This window comes from Oryctolagus cuniculus, unplaced genomic scaffold (genome assembly GCF_964237555.1).
Source record: "Oryctolagus cuniculus unplaced genomic scaffold, mOryCun1.1 SCAFFOLD_45, whole genome shotgun sequence".
NCBI lineage: Eukaryota > Metazoa > Chordata > Mammalia > Lagomorpha > Leporidae > Oryctolagus > Oryctolagus cuniculus.
In genome coordinates, this window is record NW_027208356.1 from 336,904 (window position 1) to 353,584 (window position 16,681).

Consider the following 16,681-nt stretch of genomic DNA (forward strand, 5'->3'; position numbering starts at 1 on the left):
TAAACAAAAATAACTATACAGACCTTTTCTTAAGGTGTCTTGTTCACATCTAAATGATTTCCCTTTTCACAGTAAAATGCCTAACTGTCCTCTTTAGTAACAATGCATGTTTTGCTCTCCATGTCCACTCCTGAGCTCCAAGTACTGGCAGCTCACCCTAGCATGCTGACTGGTTCCAATGTTCAAGTACTCATCTCCCATTCTCTTTTGGTGGGTCTACCAGAAAGAAAGGAGAGTATCTACAGTAATTAATATCTTACTGTGGCTCTTGCTGTCCACCTGCAGGCCTGAAGGATGACCACCTGAATACACACTGTGATGTTCTGGACGTAGTTTTCAAACTTCAGTCACTTTGCAGCTGAGGGACTCTGTCCTCGTCAATCACTTGAAAGCCTGCAGGAGTAGGGAGAAGCTGTGTTTGAAGAATTCACAAATACAGTGCATTGAAGCCAACCACTACCACCCCCACCACACCCCTACTTCAGGGTTCTGGCAAATCCCAAACCAGGAGTTTGGGACCAGCAGTGGTTCAGGAGGTGACCTCAACTCCTTACTCTGAACAGCTCCAAAGAGCCTGGTGCACCCAGCGGGAGCTCAGCACCTCGAACTCCCACCCTCCTGCCCTTGCCACCAGGATGCCCGGCTCCCAGAGCCTCCAGGAGGCCTGCAGCAGACCCGCAGGTCCAGGTGCACTGGGATGTGCGTCCAGAACTAACCCAAAATACAGGCCCAGCTTAAGTGTCACCTCCCCACAAAGTCACTGTCACCTACTCCCTCCCGGAAGGCTGCAGGCCAGCACCCGGCACCGGGTGTCATGGCATTTGGGGTTCACCCGCTCTCCCTCAAAGGAAGATGCCCCCGTGGGAACCCCGCTCCACCTGCGGCAGGGCTGGGGGTGGAAGGGCCGAGCCAGCCTCCACCCTAGGACTGCAGCCTGGGAAAGTCCAGGGCCCCAGTGCCCTTGCCAGGCATAGGGTCTCTCTAAGTGTACTCTGAGCCAGGGCCTCAGCCATCAGCAGCTCTCTTGCTTCCAGAATCTGCTGCAGGGCAGTTCAGGCTCAGTCCAGCAGGGGGCCTCAGGACAATCGTTGCTGCCCTGAGGCAGGACCAGTGCTGCAAGACCCGCCCCATGCTAGGCTGGGTATAGAGGCTGTGGACATTGGTGGGCAGCTGGTAGTTGCAGTGTGTGCGCATGACATGGGTGGTGTTAGGTTCTTGGCTGTCCCGTTTCGTGCCTTGGGGCTAAAATGCCGGTGGTGGCCCCTGAGTCAGGAGGGGCAGGAGAAGAAGAGACAGACCTGGTGAGTGTGACTGCCCACCTCTCCTGCCAGCCCTGCTGGCTGAGGCTTGCAGCACGTGCTGCACTTGGGGAAGCAATGAAGGCCAAGTCTCAGCAGGAAAACCAAGTGCGCGGTGCTGATTTACTCACTGACACAGCATCTGTGTGGTCTGCATGGGCAGACAGGGGGAAGGGTTTGGTAGAAGGGTGCTGGAGGTGCACTGGGCCTTTGTGCTGCTGCCTGCTGTAGGCATCCAGGGCAGCAGAGTCCTGCGGGGTCCCTAGAGATCCTGGCCATGCTGTGCCTTCCATCATCCACCCTCCTGCACTGATGCTGGGGGAAGTGCTTCTGTGGTTGATATCTCATTGGAATCCATGGTCATTTTCTCATGATGGGCTGATCTCACACAGTGACAATCATGGAACAAATCACTGTTCTGTGGCATCTGCCTCCCAGGAGCATTGCAGGTGGACAGGGGGAAACGGGTGACTGGTGGCACCTCCTGTGCATGGTCTCTGTCCCATCCTGGACCGAAGGTGGAAAGGGAAGGAGAGGAGCTGGCTCAAAGCAGTCCCGCTGCGGGTTCCATTAGGTGCAAAATGTCTCCCGATTGCGGTTAACCTTGCAGAGAAACTGTCTCCTTTTGTGGGCAAGTGACAGCATCTGCTTTATTAGCTGTGCAGTGTATTGATAATTAAAATTTGGGCATCCCTATCTATAGTCCTCACAGCATAGTTACATTCTGAGGAAGTGATGAAACTGCTCAGTACTTCGGGGCTGAGTGTAATATTAGGTGGGCAAGCCTGTTGTTGGCTTTTGGTTTATAGCTATTGGGCGACTTTATTTGGTAAAAATGCATTCAGGCTCAGTAGTGTATTCAAGGATGACCACTTACTGAATTGTCTTTTTTTTTTTTTTTTTTTGTAAGAATAAGAGTATTGAAGACTGGGTTGAGCTACCTATGGCAAAACTCCACCATTCCTGGGAAGGCCACAATTGGCAAGAAAAGCAGGTAGCAAGCTTTCACCAAGTAAGTTGAGATTCCTGTGTTTGCAATCTGAAGAGCTCACTGCTGAGCTGGGAGGGGAACTGCTCTGAGCACAACTCATTAGAGAACTGTTCTTGCAGACCTTCCCCGAAGGAAGCACTGTTGTGGTCAGAAGCATTCCAGGAGCTGCTGGCCAGCAATTGTGAATTAGGCTTGAATTGAATCCACTGCAAGTATCACAAGAGTGCAGAAAGGCTGTGTCCTCAAATCAGCAGCTCACCAAGGAGAATTTGACTTAACCTAGAAGGTCTGTTTATCTCCGCTTATTTCTCAACATATTCACACCAGGTGGGGAAGATAAATCACCCTTCAGCTCTGCAATGGCAGTGCTCTTGGTTGAGGCTGAGGATGCTTTTCATTGCATGCAGTGTTTGCAAGAGACTTAGTTCCCTGAGGATTTATGCCTCTCCTGTAAATACATTTTTGGCATTAAAACAAACTGAAGTATTTCTGTTTTAGTAGTATGGAACCAACTTAAGTATATTGCCTACTGGCATCTTTGTCTTTAAAGAGCTAAATCCACAGGATTACAGGATTGAGTAAAAACAAGAGAATAGCTAATCCTAGTACTAGAAAAGCACAAGGGAATGTTTGATCATTAGCTTCCTTATATTCCTCATGTTTCTTTTTATTTTTCTGCCTGCTCTTCCCTACATACAGATGGTCTGGCTGTATTGGAAGCTTTTTTAAAAACTGAATTCTGTGAAGAAAATATAGGCTACTGGCTAGCTTGTGAAAACTTCCAAAAAAATCCACCCACCCCAGAAGCTATCCTTATATGCAAGAAAAATATATACACTCTGCTTAGAAAAAGGCCCAAAAGAGGTTAGACACAATTCCTCATTTCAGCATAAAGTGTACACTCTTGACATCAAGAAGCAACAAAAGAAGTAAAGACATAAGACTAAAGCAAGGGCCAGGGAATCTGAAAAGCTTCCTCTCCTGATGCCCTGACTTTCAAATAAGTCTCCCCAGACCTGGCAGGTGGAGCTCATCACACATTACAGCTTCTGATTTCCACTTTCAAAGAGAAGAGCCCCCTTTTCTAACAAAGGATAATGAGTGATCTTTGTTTCAGATGAACATGCTTTCAAACCAAAACTCTTATTATCCAAAATATAAGAGAAGCTATGACTCCCAGCTTTACAACTGCCTCGAAAAGGGTGTATTGCTTGATGGAGAATAACTTTCTGAAGTTGTATTTATTGGCAAGGCAGAGTTACAGAGAGAAAAAGAGAGGGAAAGACAGCGGTCCATCTGCTGGCTCACTCCCTAAATGGCCACAATGGCCAGGGCTGGGCCAGGCTGAAGCCAGCAGCTTCCTCCAGGTCTCCCATGTGGGGGCAGAGGACCAAGCGCTTGGGACATTCTCTGCTGCTTTACCCAGCAAGGAGTTGTGGAAGAAGTAGAGCAGCTGGGAGTCAAACCGGCATCCATGTGGGTTGTTAGTGCTGCAGGCAGCAGTGTAACTTGCTATGCCACAACACCAGCCCCCAGAAAGAACTCTTATCCCTGGTCTTTCTTTTGAGTCAGAATGCTCCCAGGACTTGTGTTGAAAACCACAGATCACCACAGAACCCCATGAGAAGAAAAAGGAGTCCCAGAGTAGAGGACATGTTCTGTTTCCTACGGCAGAAGTTTTTGACTGCCAGAGACGAACATTCAATTCAGCCTGGGTGTTTGGGAAATATACCTCGCAACTGGGGATTCCAGTTCAGGTAGTAAATCAGGAAGCTGCTGACTGTCCAGGAGATGCCTGTATCAGAACAGCTTCCACCACCGTGAAGACACAGGCAGGAAATACGTGGTCTGAGTGGGGTGGGTCTCACTGGAAAAGCAGGACTCTGAGATGGAAGATAATGCAATGGAATGCTGTTGTTCCAGACTCACTTAAAATCAATAGGTCTGGGATTCTGTAGCCTTAGCTACCTAGCTCTACATCTTTCCTTAAATCCATCCATATTACCACATGGTTTTAATTCTAGGTTTTAAGTCCAAACTAATGTAACATGTTTATTATGTAGAATCATCCATTCTATTGTTGTGTATTGCTGAAGCTGAAGTGATGTTTGAATTGTTAAATGGTATATAAAATAGTGAGTGCTCATGTGTAGAAAACCACAGTGGCTGTTCCAAGTGCCAAACACTCTTGAAGGCAGTTAAGCTTTGAAGTGGTCTTTGAATATTTGAATACATTTATTTTGATAACTAATGTCATTGAATACTCAGAGTCCAGGTGTGAGTTGATTTGATTTTTGTAACTGGAAATATGACCAACATAAGATCTTTGTAGTAGAGAAGAAGCATGCATTACTGAATCTGTGCAGGGAGAACTGACAGCCCCCAGAGCTGAGATGAGGGTGGCAAGGAAGATGCTCTTTTCTAAACCTAAGTCACAGCACATCTTTAGAACGACCCAGGGTTAAAATTACTAACAGAATCTTTAATTAAACATTAAGGTATTTGATGAGAATAGAACATTGACCTAAATCCCTTCTTGAGGATTAAGAACCAGCTAAATAGGAGGCTGCGGTGGTGACCTCGAAGGGGTTGGAGCCTGGGGTCAGAGGTCGTGGGTCCCAATGGCTGGTCCAGAATCATCACGGGCTACCTGGGTCGTGGGCCAGCACCATGGCTCGGGGCTCCAGAGGTCGGGGGAAGCCTGCTGGGCCCCTTCTTGCTTCCTTCTTTGGGCAGAAGTCAGGCATCACAAAGTGACCTAAAGTGACCAGTTTGGTGCCGAAATCCCTGAGGCACCACTGGAGCCCGGGGCCAGGCCTGCAGGCAGGGCAGAAGCAGAGGGGAGACACCGGGACCTGGGGGCCAAGGCTTCAGGTGTTTCTGTTGGCCCCCAGGCACCCACGGGGCCTCAGCCTCTCTCACAACAGAAATGTGCATGCACCTCAGACCATTTTTACCCTTAATTCCACTTTAAAGAAAGGTTCATCGAGGACGGACTCATGGCATGGGGGTGCAACCACAGCCTGCATGGCCCACATCATGGGCACCAGTTCCATTCCCTGATGCCCTACTTCCTCTCCAACTCCAGCCAACGAGTGCAGTGGTGATGGACAGGTGCTTGGACCCCACACCACATGGAGATGGGAGGGGGCTCATGGGCCTTCAGCCTCACCCAAACATTGGGGAATCAAACCAGCAGATCGAAGACCCCTGTCTCTATGCCTTTCAAATAAATCTCTTAAAATAAATAAAAAAGAAATGCAAATAAAAAGAACCAGCTAAATAGACATGAACTGTATGGAGACAAACACCAATATTACATTACTCAACTCTCCACTGCTCCAATGAACAAAGAAAACAAATAAGAGGGATATAGGCCTCCCCTTTTTTGTTATCCTTCCCTTGGTTCCAACTAGCATGGGCTTCCAGAAAATGCGCAAGGAATCCATTCTCTTCTATGGTCAATACATGATCTCAGAATTTCCCTTATTCATTTGCCTAACAGATTTTGATTATGTCACTCTAGGTAAAGGGAAGGCAAGAAAACTGCCCTTTTCCCCCATTTTTAAAATCTATTATTTATTTGAAAGGCAGAGTTATAGAGAAGGGGTAGAGACAGATCTTCCATCTGCTGGTTCACTTCCCAAATTGGCCTCAGCTGAGCCAATCTAAAGTCAGGCGCTTCTGCCAGGCCTCCCACATGAATGCAGTGGTTCAAGCACTTGGGCCACCTTCTGATGCTTTCCCAGGCACATTAGCAGGGAGCTAGATTGGAAGTGGAGCAGCTGGGACTTGAATCAGCACCCATATGGGATGCTGGCACAGCAGGCCATGGCTTTACCCACTGTGTTGGTACCGTGTGTTTGTGTGTGTGTATGTGTGTGTGTGTATGTATGCATGTATTTTTATTTCAAAGACTCATTTATTTATTTGAAAGGCAAGGTTAGAGAGGGAGAGACATAAGAAGAGAGATCTTTCAACCTCTGGTTCACTCCCCAAATGTCCACAACAGCAGAGGCTGGGCCAAGCCAAAGCCTGGAGGCTGAAAAGCAGATAATCTTTAGTTATTAATTTAAAATGAATAGGCTGTAGCTGGTACTGTGGCATATAAGGTAAAGCCACCACCTGCAGTGCTGGCATTCCCTATGGGCACTGGTTCATGTCCCAGCTGCTCTGCTTCTAATCTAGCTCCCTGCTAATGTGCCTGGGAAAGCAGCAGGAGATGGCCCAAATACTTGGGTGCCTGAATCCATGTGAGAGAGCTGGAAGAATCACCAGGCTTTGGATTAGCCCAGCTCCAGCTGCTTGCAGCCACATGGGGATTAAAACAGCAGACAGATCATCTCTATTTATGTGTCACTCTTTATAATGCTGTCTTTCAAATAAATAAATAAATAAACCTTTAAAAAAGGTTTATTAATGTATGCTATAATCCAATCCAGGAACAGTAAGAGAAGCATTAAATATTGCTACCTATATTTTTATTTTTTAATTTTTTTAAACTTTTATTTAGTGAATATAATTTTCCAAAGTACAGTGTATGGATTACAAAGGCTTCCCCCCATAACTCCCCTCCCACCAGCACCCCGCCCATCTCCCACTCCCTCTCCCATTCCATTTACATCAAGATTCTTTTTCAATCATCTTTATACAAAGAAGATCGATTTAGTTTATATTAAGTTTTCATCAGTTTGCAGCACACAGAACATAAAGTGTAAAATACTGTTTGAGTACTAGTTATAGCATTACTTCACATTGGACAACACATTAAGGACAGAGATCCCACATAAGGAGTAAGCACACAGTGATTCCTGTTGTTGACTTAACAATCTGACACTCTTGTTTATGGCATCAGAAATCTCCCTGGGCTCTAGTCATGAGTTGCCAAGGCTATGGAAGCCTCTTGAGTTCACTGACTTCGATCTTATTTAGACAAGGTCATAGTCAAAGTGGAAGTTCTCTCCTCCCTTCAGAGAAAGGTACCTCCTTCTTTGATGGCCCGTTCTTTCTACTGGGATCTCACTCACAGAGATCTTTTATTTAGGTCCTTTTCTTTTCTTTTTTTCTTTTTTTTGCCAGAGTTTCTTTCCATACCTAAAATACTCTCATAGGCTCTTCAGCTAGATCTGAGTGCCTTAAGGGCTGATTCTGAGGCCAGAGTGCTGTTTAGGACATCTGCCATTCTACAAGACTGCTGTGTATCGCACTTCCCATGCTACCTATATTTTATATAGTCTGAGTATTGTATAAACTAAAATATACAACACTAGGAGTATGCTATCAGTAATTACACTGCCAATCTCAGTGATTATAAATAAGAATTTTAGCAACTATACTGATTCTGAACAGTGATTCAATGATTCTGTTTTTAAATTTAAAAATGCCCATGAACTTGAATGTTTCTGTGTAGCTCCTCATAGAACTACAAGCTTTAGAATTTCTATGCTGTTTAGCATTTCATCTTCAGTGCGAACTTGATTATTACACTGCCAGTTTATAAAACACTTCACAGTCATGTGAGCCTAACCATAAGATAGGACTGTGTAGAATAAATCCTTTAACTATAAAGACAATCTTATCTCACAAGGGAGGAAGATCCAGAGGGGTCAAATGACTTGCTAATGTCACTTAGCTCTGTCAGCACAGAAACAAGGAAAGCTCTCAGCTTCCTGCCACCTCCCCTTACACCACCTGCCTCAACTAGATGAACCTGTAATTTTAAGGACACTCAGGCACCATGAGTTTAAATGAATTTTTCAAGGTTACATGACAAGTACCAAAGCCAGAAGCAAAAATTATTGCTTCCATCTTTCTCTTCCTTGTCCACAATGGAAGTCCGATGTACAGTTATGCATTATTCTAATATCACAACCAAGAAGCATTATTTTTCCCCAATTTAACAATGAAACTTTTTTTCCATTGAGGAAGTTATTTTAATGGATGATAGAAACATACTTTTTTGTTTTTTAATTGGAGATGCAAAGAAATGAACAAGTAGACAGAGAAGTAGTATTCACCCTCTAGTTCACTGCTGAAATGTCCCCAGTGGCCAGGGCTGTCCCAGGAGTAGGGAACCCAATCATCTGAGCCATTTCTTGCTAGCTCCCAGGGTCTACATTATCAGGAATTTGGAGGCAGGTACTGGAACCAGGAATCAAACCAAGAAACTCCAATATGAGACATAGGCATTTGAACCACAAGGCTACACCCTGGCTTCCAGACTTGTTTTTTCACCAGTCCTCTGAAAAGGAAAGTTAATTACAACCTGAAATCCAAGACTCTGGAGTCCTCAGGTGTGTGCTTCTATGCAAGTTGATGCATTAGAGTTACATATGTTGCCCAAGAGTCTGCAGTTTAGAGAGAACAGAAGAGTGAAACATGTGTCAGAGGATGTCAGCATTGGAGAGGTGGCTGTGCTCTAGTCAGAGGCTGAGGAGGACAAGTCCACAGGGAGCAGCAGCTTGATTTAGTCACAAGGAAACCGGCTGTTTCTGGATTCATCCACCCCTCCCAGCTGACTGGCTGTGGAATTCTGATTGAATTCACCTGAAAATCCCACTCCCACTCGATTTGGAGGGAATTAATATCTGTCCCCTAAGTAAAAGGGTTCCATTTCTTTTTCCAAACCACAAAAAATCATGTTGGTTGCGTTGCCTGTAAATTTCTAAGCATGAAACACCAATTTTTTTTTTTTAATTTCATAATAGCTACTCTGTCTGAACTCTTGTTTGTATTGCATCAGAATACAAAATCTTGGGAGGAAGAAGGCAAAACCAACTCAGACCCAGAAAACATTTAGAAAATTGCTGCTTAAGTACCAAAATTAGCAGAGGCACACAAAACAGTGACAGAAAGCCAGAATTGGAGCAAGCCAACAGCTATGCCCTGATTCAAAAAGACGGTTCCTGCTGTACCCTGAACTCCTTATTCCAGCCTCCAAACCAAAGCTAACATCAGAAAATTCATTACAAACCATGATAAATAAGAAAACTGTGAAAAAAGCCAAAGAAATGCAAGAGTCCTTAGTGATATTGGGCTTGATTTAGTCACAAGGAAACCGGCTGTTTCTGGATACATCCACCCCTCGCAGCTGACTTGCTGTGGAATTCTGATTGAATTAACCTGAAAATCACAGTCAAACTCGATTTGGAGGAAATTAATATCTGTCCCCACAGCAAATTGGTTCCATTTCATTTTCCAAAACACAAAAATTCATCTTAGTTATCCTGCCTGTAGATTTCTAAGCCTGAAAAGCCAATTTATTATGTTTTTTATTTCATAATGGATCCTCTGTCTAACTTCTTGTTTGTACTGCATCAGAATACAAAATTTGGGATGGAAGAAGGCAAAAGAAACTCAGACCAAGAAAACATTTAGAAAATTGCTGCTCAAAACCAAAAATTGGCTGAGGCACCCAAAACAATGACAGCAAGCCAGAATTGGAGCAAGCCAACATCTGTGCCCTGATTGAAAAAGACCATTCCTCCCGTGCCCTGGACTCCATATTCCAGTCTGAAAACTAAAGCTCACATCAGAAAATTCATTACAAATCATGATAAATAAGACAAATGTGAAAAAAGCCAAAGAAATGCAAGAGTCCTTTGTGATATTAGGCTTGATTTAGTCCCATGTAAACTGGCTGTTTCTGGATTCATCCACCCCTCCCAGCTGAATGGCTGTGGAATTCTGATTGAATTCACCTGAAAATCGCACTCACACCTGATTTGGTGGGAATTAATATCTGGTGCTGGTTCTGCGGGCTGGGGCTTTAACCCACTGTGCGATAGCACTGGCCCCTGTAAGTGGTTTTCTTAATTATTCCCAGCTTTCTGTCTGTTTTGTTTTTAGATTTATAATAATTTCTTAATGAAAATGGATGTAGGAAGGTAAATTTTATTCTCAGGGAATATATAGAAACAAGATGTATGATGAATTTGTCATGACTATCAATCATTGCATTTATCCAAGAAAAGGCAATGTCATCTCTCATTTTCTGTTGCCATAGCAAAATATATATTTGTTATATGATTTCAATTGAAGTCAAGGATAATATTCTAAATTTTGGGGTCATAATGTCCAACACATTCTTTAGTGTTATACAGATGATGTAGTGGGCAGTGTTTTAGTTCCACCCTGGAAATAAACACTTAGCATTCTGCAAGAGAATTACTTACCTAGGGCTAAACCACAAATCAGTGACATTTATTATTTTTTTTGACAGGCAGAGTGGACAGTGAGAGAGAGAGAGACAGAGAGAAAGGTCTTCCTTTGCCGTTGGTTCACCCTCCAATGGCCACCATGGCCGGTGCACAGCAGCCGGCCCACTGTGCTGATCTGATGGCAGGAACCAGGTACTTATCCTGGTCTCCCATGGGATGCAGGGCCCAAGGACTTGGGCCATCCTCCACTGCACTCCCTGGTCACAGCAGAGAGCTGGCCTGGAAGAGGGGCAACTGGGACAGAATCTGGCACCCCGACTGGGACTAGAATGAAGTGTGCCAGCGCCACAAGGTGGAGGATTAGCCTAGTGAGCCGCGGCGCTGGCTGCATTTATTTTTTTTAATTGTTAGAGTAATGCAGTCCTTAATAGTTTGAGGAGATGAACTTGATTCCCAGCTAGAGTAAGAACACTGTGGGGAAAATAATCTACTGCATGTTCTTTCACGTTTTAAGATTGTATTTAACAATTTATTTATTTATTTAAAAGAGTTACACAGAGAGAGGAGAGGCAGAGAGAAAGAGACAGAGGAGAGATCTTTCATTCAACATTTCACTCTCCAATTGGCTGCACTGGCCGGGCTGCACCCATCTAAAGCCAGGAGCCAGGAGAATTTTCTGGGTATCCCACACGGCTTCAAAGGCCCAAATCCTTGGGCCTTCTTCTACTGCTTTCCCAGGTCATAGCAGAGAGCTGGATCAAAATTAGAGCAGCTGGGTCTTGAAACGGTGCCCATATGGGATGCTGGTGCTTTAGGCCAGGGCATTAACCCACTGTGCCACAGTGCCAGCCCCAAGGTTTATTTATTAACTTATTTGAAAGGCAGAGTAATAGAGATAGGGAGAGATGGGTAGTGAGAAAGAGATATCTTCCATCTGCTGGTTCATTCAACAAATGGCCACAATGGTTGGCCAGGCCAAAGCCAGGAGTCTGGAACTCTATCTGGGTCTCCCATATTTGTGGAATTGGCCCAAATACTCAGGCCATCTTTCACTGCTCTTTCAGCCACTTTAGCAGGGAACTCAATTGGAAGTGGAGCACCAAGGACTCAAATTGTCTGTCCACATGGGATGCCTGAATTGCAGGTGGAGATCTACCTGCTGTACCACAATGCTGGTGCCTACTGCAGGTTCTCAAAGCTCTCTGTATTTCCCTCAGTCACAAATGCAGATTATAGTACAGAATTTCTCAGGTTCTGTTCTTGGGTAAATAACTCCATAGCTTTTACTTTAATTTGTTATCATGTTATTTCAGTTCTTTAAATGTTTATGAGTAGAATAATTATAGAAAAAGCAAAAGCTACTTTCTATTCTTTCTTGAATCTCCTCCCTTACTTAAAATATTTATGAGCCTGATAGAGAAAGAAATTGATGGAGTGAGAGAAAGCTAGAAAGCTCCCATGCACTTCTTCACTGCCTAAATAAAAATATCAAACAGAGGTGGGGCACAACTGAAGCCAAGAGTCAGGAATGGAATCTAGGCCTCCCTCTTGGTTGGCATCACCATTGCTTCCCCTGGTCTGCATTAGCTGGGAGCTGGAAACTGGAGCTGGCACTGAAATCCAACTTTGGAAATTTGATGCAGAGAGAGAGTATCTGAGCTGGCATCATAAACACTAAGTTAAATGCCTACTGTCTCTTTTAAAAATTTTTTTCTCTGCCATAATTGCATTGACTGTGTATAGTGTTTTTCTGGAAATTCTTCATTGTTCAATCCCTTCATAACTTCCCTGATGGTTTCTTGTCTTTTTTCCTGAATACTTCTACATTCTTCTGAACACTGCTCATTCCAGAGTGACTCTTGTCCCCCTTTCAGCCTACTGTGCAATTGCCCTTGACATAGTCTGGCCTTTGTGAACAGAAATTCCTGTTTCCCTCCAGCTTGGGCAATTTTCACAGCCTTTATACCATAGGTTTGATCCCCTGTGGAATGCTTCTGTGTGGCTGCCCAAATGCTCATAAATCTGAAATGAAATGGCATTCTTGCTTCTTCATCCATACCCATGTAGAAGATATACAACTGCCATTGTTTGTTAGGTGACAGAGTTGACATGTTGACCAGGAGTGTTCTGTCACAGGGGATGATAGCATTTGAAGACCTGGCTGTGTACTTTACCTGGGAGGAATGGCAGAACATGAACCAAGCTCAGAAAATCCTGTACAGGGATGTGATGCTGGAGACCTACAGCAGCCTGTTCTCCCTGGGTGAGTGACACTCATCACATGCCCAATGGTAACATTTTCTTGCTATTTGACAACTAAGTGAGCACTATTCATAAAGTTGAATGAGGGACAGGTATAGAATTTGAGTCCATGAAGAATCTGAATATCTATCACCTGGGAAGGATTTCACATTGGAACATTTGTTGCATAGCTCCTGGACCAAGCTGTACTCCTTTCATTAACCCAAGATAGTGATTTCACAAAGTCTATATTGTTTCCATTAGTAGGGCACTGCAGGACCAAACCTGACTTGATCTTCAAGTTGGAGCAAGGAGCAGAGCCATGGATGGGGGAAGAATGCCTACATCAGAGCCTTCCATATCAGTGTGTACATAACGGGCAGGGAGGCCAAAGCAGAAGCAGTGCAACAGATATTGACTGGTGTTCTTTCCACGAGTTTTTCCCAAGTCTTACTCCTGAAGACAGCTGGTCCTGTGATTCAGACACAGACATTCTACAGTATCTATGGAGATCAGTATCTCTGGTAAAGGCAAAGGAAATGAAGTTTTCTGTGAAAATCAACAAACCTCCAGAAACTCAAATTATCACAGAGGAGTGTTTATAGAAAGAAACAAGAGGAGGCAACCAGGGCTGATGTCTTCACAATGAGTTAGAAATCAATTTTCAATAATTGAGCAGACTCTGGGTTGCAGGAATAAATTATTTCAACTGGTGGGAATGTATAGCCAAGGTGGTATATTGGAACTTTCTGTAACTGTTGTAGTTATTAGAAGATTAGGATGTCAGGTTTCCTTAGAAATATGGGGAAACTATAATAGTGCAGATAAAACAGAGATTTTCATTAGAAAAATCCCACAAATGCTGTTTGCCTGGGAAGACAGAACACAAGACAACCACATATTCAAATCTTGTCCCATGAATGTGATCCTGCTTAGAGTATAGACACATTTCACTCTTTACCTTCAAGGAAATGATCTAGTAAAACTTCCCCATATTTATGGTTGAAATATCACAGAAGTACAAAACCCACAATTTTTCTAAAAATGAATTGAAAAAGGGGCTGGCACCGTGGCTCACATGGTTAATCCTCCCCCTGCAGCACCAGCATCCCATATGGGCCCCGGGTTCTAGTCCTGGTTGCTCCTCTTCCAGTCCAGCTCTCTGCTGTGGCCCGGGAGGGCAGTGGAGGATGGCCCAAATGCTTGGGCCCCTGCACCTACAATGGAGATAAGGAGGAAGCACCTGGCTCCTGGATTTGGATTGGCATAGATCCAAATGTATTTGCCATTTGAGGGGTGAGCCAATGGAAGGAAGATCTTTGTCTCTGTCTCTCACAGTCTAACTCTCACAAATAAAGAAATAAAAATACATTAAAAAATGAACTGAAGAAATGGACAGGGAAAAATTGGTTTCTAGATTACAGGTGAATATATTTATTAAATATTAGTCCATTCTGTGAAGTCTTATTCATTTTTGTGAAAGTAGAAAGTGAGAGAGAAACAGTGAGGAATAGATTTTCTATTAACTCTCTCCCCAAATACTATCAACAGTTATGACTAATCTGAAGCCAGAAGCCTGGAATTTCACCTACTCATCTCTATCACAGGGTCCCAAGCACATGAACCATTATCTGCTGCTTTCCAGTATCTATTATCTCAGAGCTGTATTGGAAGCAGAGTAGCCTCGGCTTAAACTGGCACTGTTTTGAGATACAGGCATCCCAAGCAGTGATTTAAGACATCTTACCACAAAAACCATTCAATCATACTTGGAAAAAATTCTGGTAGTAAACAGGATCATGGATGAACATTGGAAAATCTATGGATACAATTTAATATATTAATGTATAATGGAGAAAACCTGTATATTCATAAATATGTATCTTCTAATCATTTTTTGAAAATCTTATGATGGAATGAGGATATAAGCCTGAGCCATTCTCCCTCATTGCCCAAAGTAGATAAACTTTGGAATGTATTCCTTGCCCTTGAAACTCAATTGGGTCTCACAGCCTATTGCCTTCATACCCCACCCTGCATTATTTTCCAGGTTCCTAAGGCCCCCACCCAGTTCCTGGAATTCCCCTCCACTGCTGCCCCCTACCCTCATGCCCAGCCTTAGCCCTCCTCAAAAAGGTCTGGCCCCTGGGAATTGGGGCCTTCATGCTCCATCTTGTACAGGCAGTTGGTCACCCACCTCTGTGGATTAATTTTCTCTGAATAAATTCTGTCTGGCTGTAAATTCATACACTTTCTCCTCTATTCTACAACTCTTTTCCTAACATTTTGGTGCCCTGTGTGAGGAGGCACAAATGCAGAACTTTTCCTAACATCTTATCCCTCTTAAATACAAGTAACTTCATTCCTTTTACACGAGTATGCTAGAAGAAACAATTATATTTGATGTAGTGACATCATTTTTTTCTCACTTCAGTTGCCATGAAACTGGATGAACTGATTAAGACCAACCAGAAAAGTCTGGAGAAAAATCTGCATCAGGATGTTATGACAAATAATAAGACATTAACTCCCAAGGGAGTTGAATTCAGAAAAACACTTAATTTAAGTATAAGCCATATTCCAAAACTGAGTATCAAAAAGAGAAACTATTCAGGAATAAAACCTGAAGAATGCAGTATATGTCACAATATGTGTCCCCATTGTGGGCCTGATCAACTACAAGCTGGAGAGAAATTTTGTGCTACTAAGGTACCTGGGAACACTCTCCAGTTCTGTGAACCTCTTAATCAACAGCACAATATTCAGATCAAGGAGCAGGCACTTGAACAAATTGGACAAGGGAAAGTCTTCAAAAGCAAGAATATATTCTGTGAATCTGAGAAGCTTTTTATGGTAGAAACCTGTAATAAGTCAATTGCCACTATTGGCAAGACAACTCAAATAGTACAAGATTTCCATAAGAATTCTAACCTCAGTATACATCAACAAAGTCCCAAAAGAGAGAACGTTTATAAGTATATTGGGCCTGTGGAACCTGTTATTTACCAATCACATGTTAGACTGAATCATAGACCAAATATAGGGAAGAAATCCTATGCATGTAAACCTTGTGGGAAGTCATTCAGTATTAAATTCTGCCATACCCTCCATCACAGCACTCATATAAGTGGAAAACCCTCATGTGTGTAATGATTGTGGAGAAACCACTCACCAGAAGTCAGATCTCATTAGACATCAGAGAATTCACACAGGGTTGAAATCTTATAAATGTAATGACTGTGGGAAGTTCTTTGGCCAGAAGAAACACCTCATAAATCATCAGAGAATTCACACAGGTGAGAAACCTTATGAATGTAATGACTGTGGAAAATCCTTTGGCCAGAAGGCAAACCTCCTAAATCATCAGAGAATTCACACAGGGGAGAAACCTTATGAATGTAATCATTGTGGAAAAGCTTTTGGCCAGAAATCAACACTCACAAATCATCAGAGAAGTCACACAGGGGAGAAACCTTATGAATGCAATGACTGTGGAAAAACCTTGGGCCAGAAGTCAAACCTCATAAATCATCAGAGAAGTCACACAGGGGATAAGCGTTTATGAGTGCAATGACTATGGAAAACTCTTTGGCCAGAAGCCACACCTCATAAATCATCAGAGAATTCACACAGGGGATACGCCTTATGAATGCAGTGACTGCAGAAAAGCCTTTGGCCAGAAGGCAAACCTCAGAAAGCATCAGAGAATTCACACAGGGGAGAAACCTTATGAATGCAATTACTGTGGAAAAACCTTAGGCCAGAATTCAAACCTCAGAAAGCATCAGAGAATTCACACAGAAGACAAGCATTATGAATGCAATGCCTGCGGAAAAAGCTTTGGCCAGAAATCACAACTCAAAATGCATCAGAGAAGTCACACAGGGGAGAAACCTTATGAATGCAATAATTGTGGAAAAGCCTTTGCTGAGAAGTCAAAGCTCACAAAGCATCAGACAATTTGTACTGGGGGAAACCTTATGAGTGCAATG

The 16,681-nt window shown here is 43.4% G+C and overlaps 1 long non-coding RNA gene across 1 annotated transcript in view; it reads right to left on the minus strand.

Moving 5' to 3' along the window:
- Window positions 1–261: 261 nt before the first annotated feature.
- The window catches only part of LOC138848330 (uncharacterized), a 47,323-nt gene continuing 30,903 nt past the window's right edge, over window positions 262–16,681 (minus strand). Inside the window, exon 3 of the long non-coding RNA XR_011386117.1 lies at window positions 262–393. This is a non-coding gene — a long non-coding RNA (uncharacterized lncRNA). The remainder of the gene's footprint in view (window positions 394–16,681) is intronic.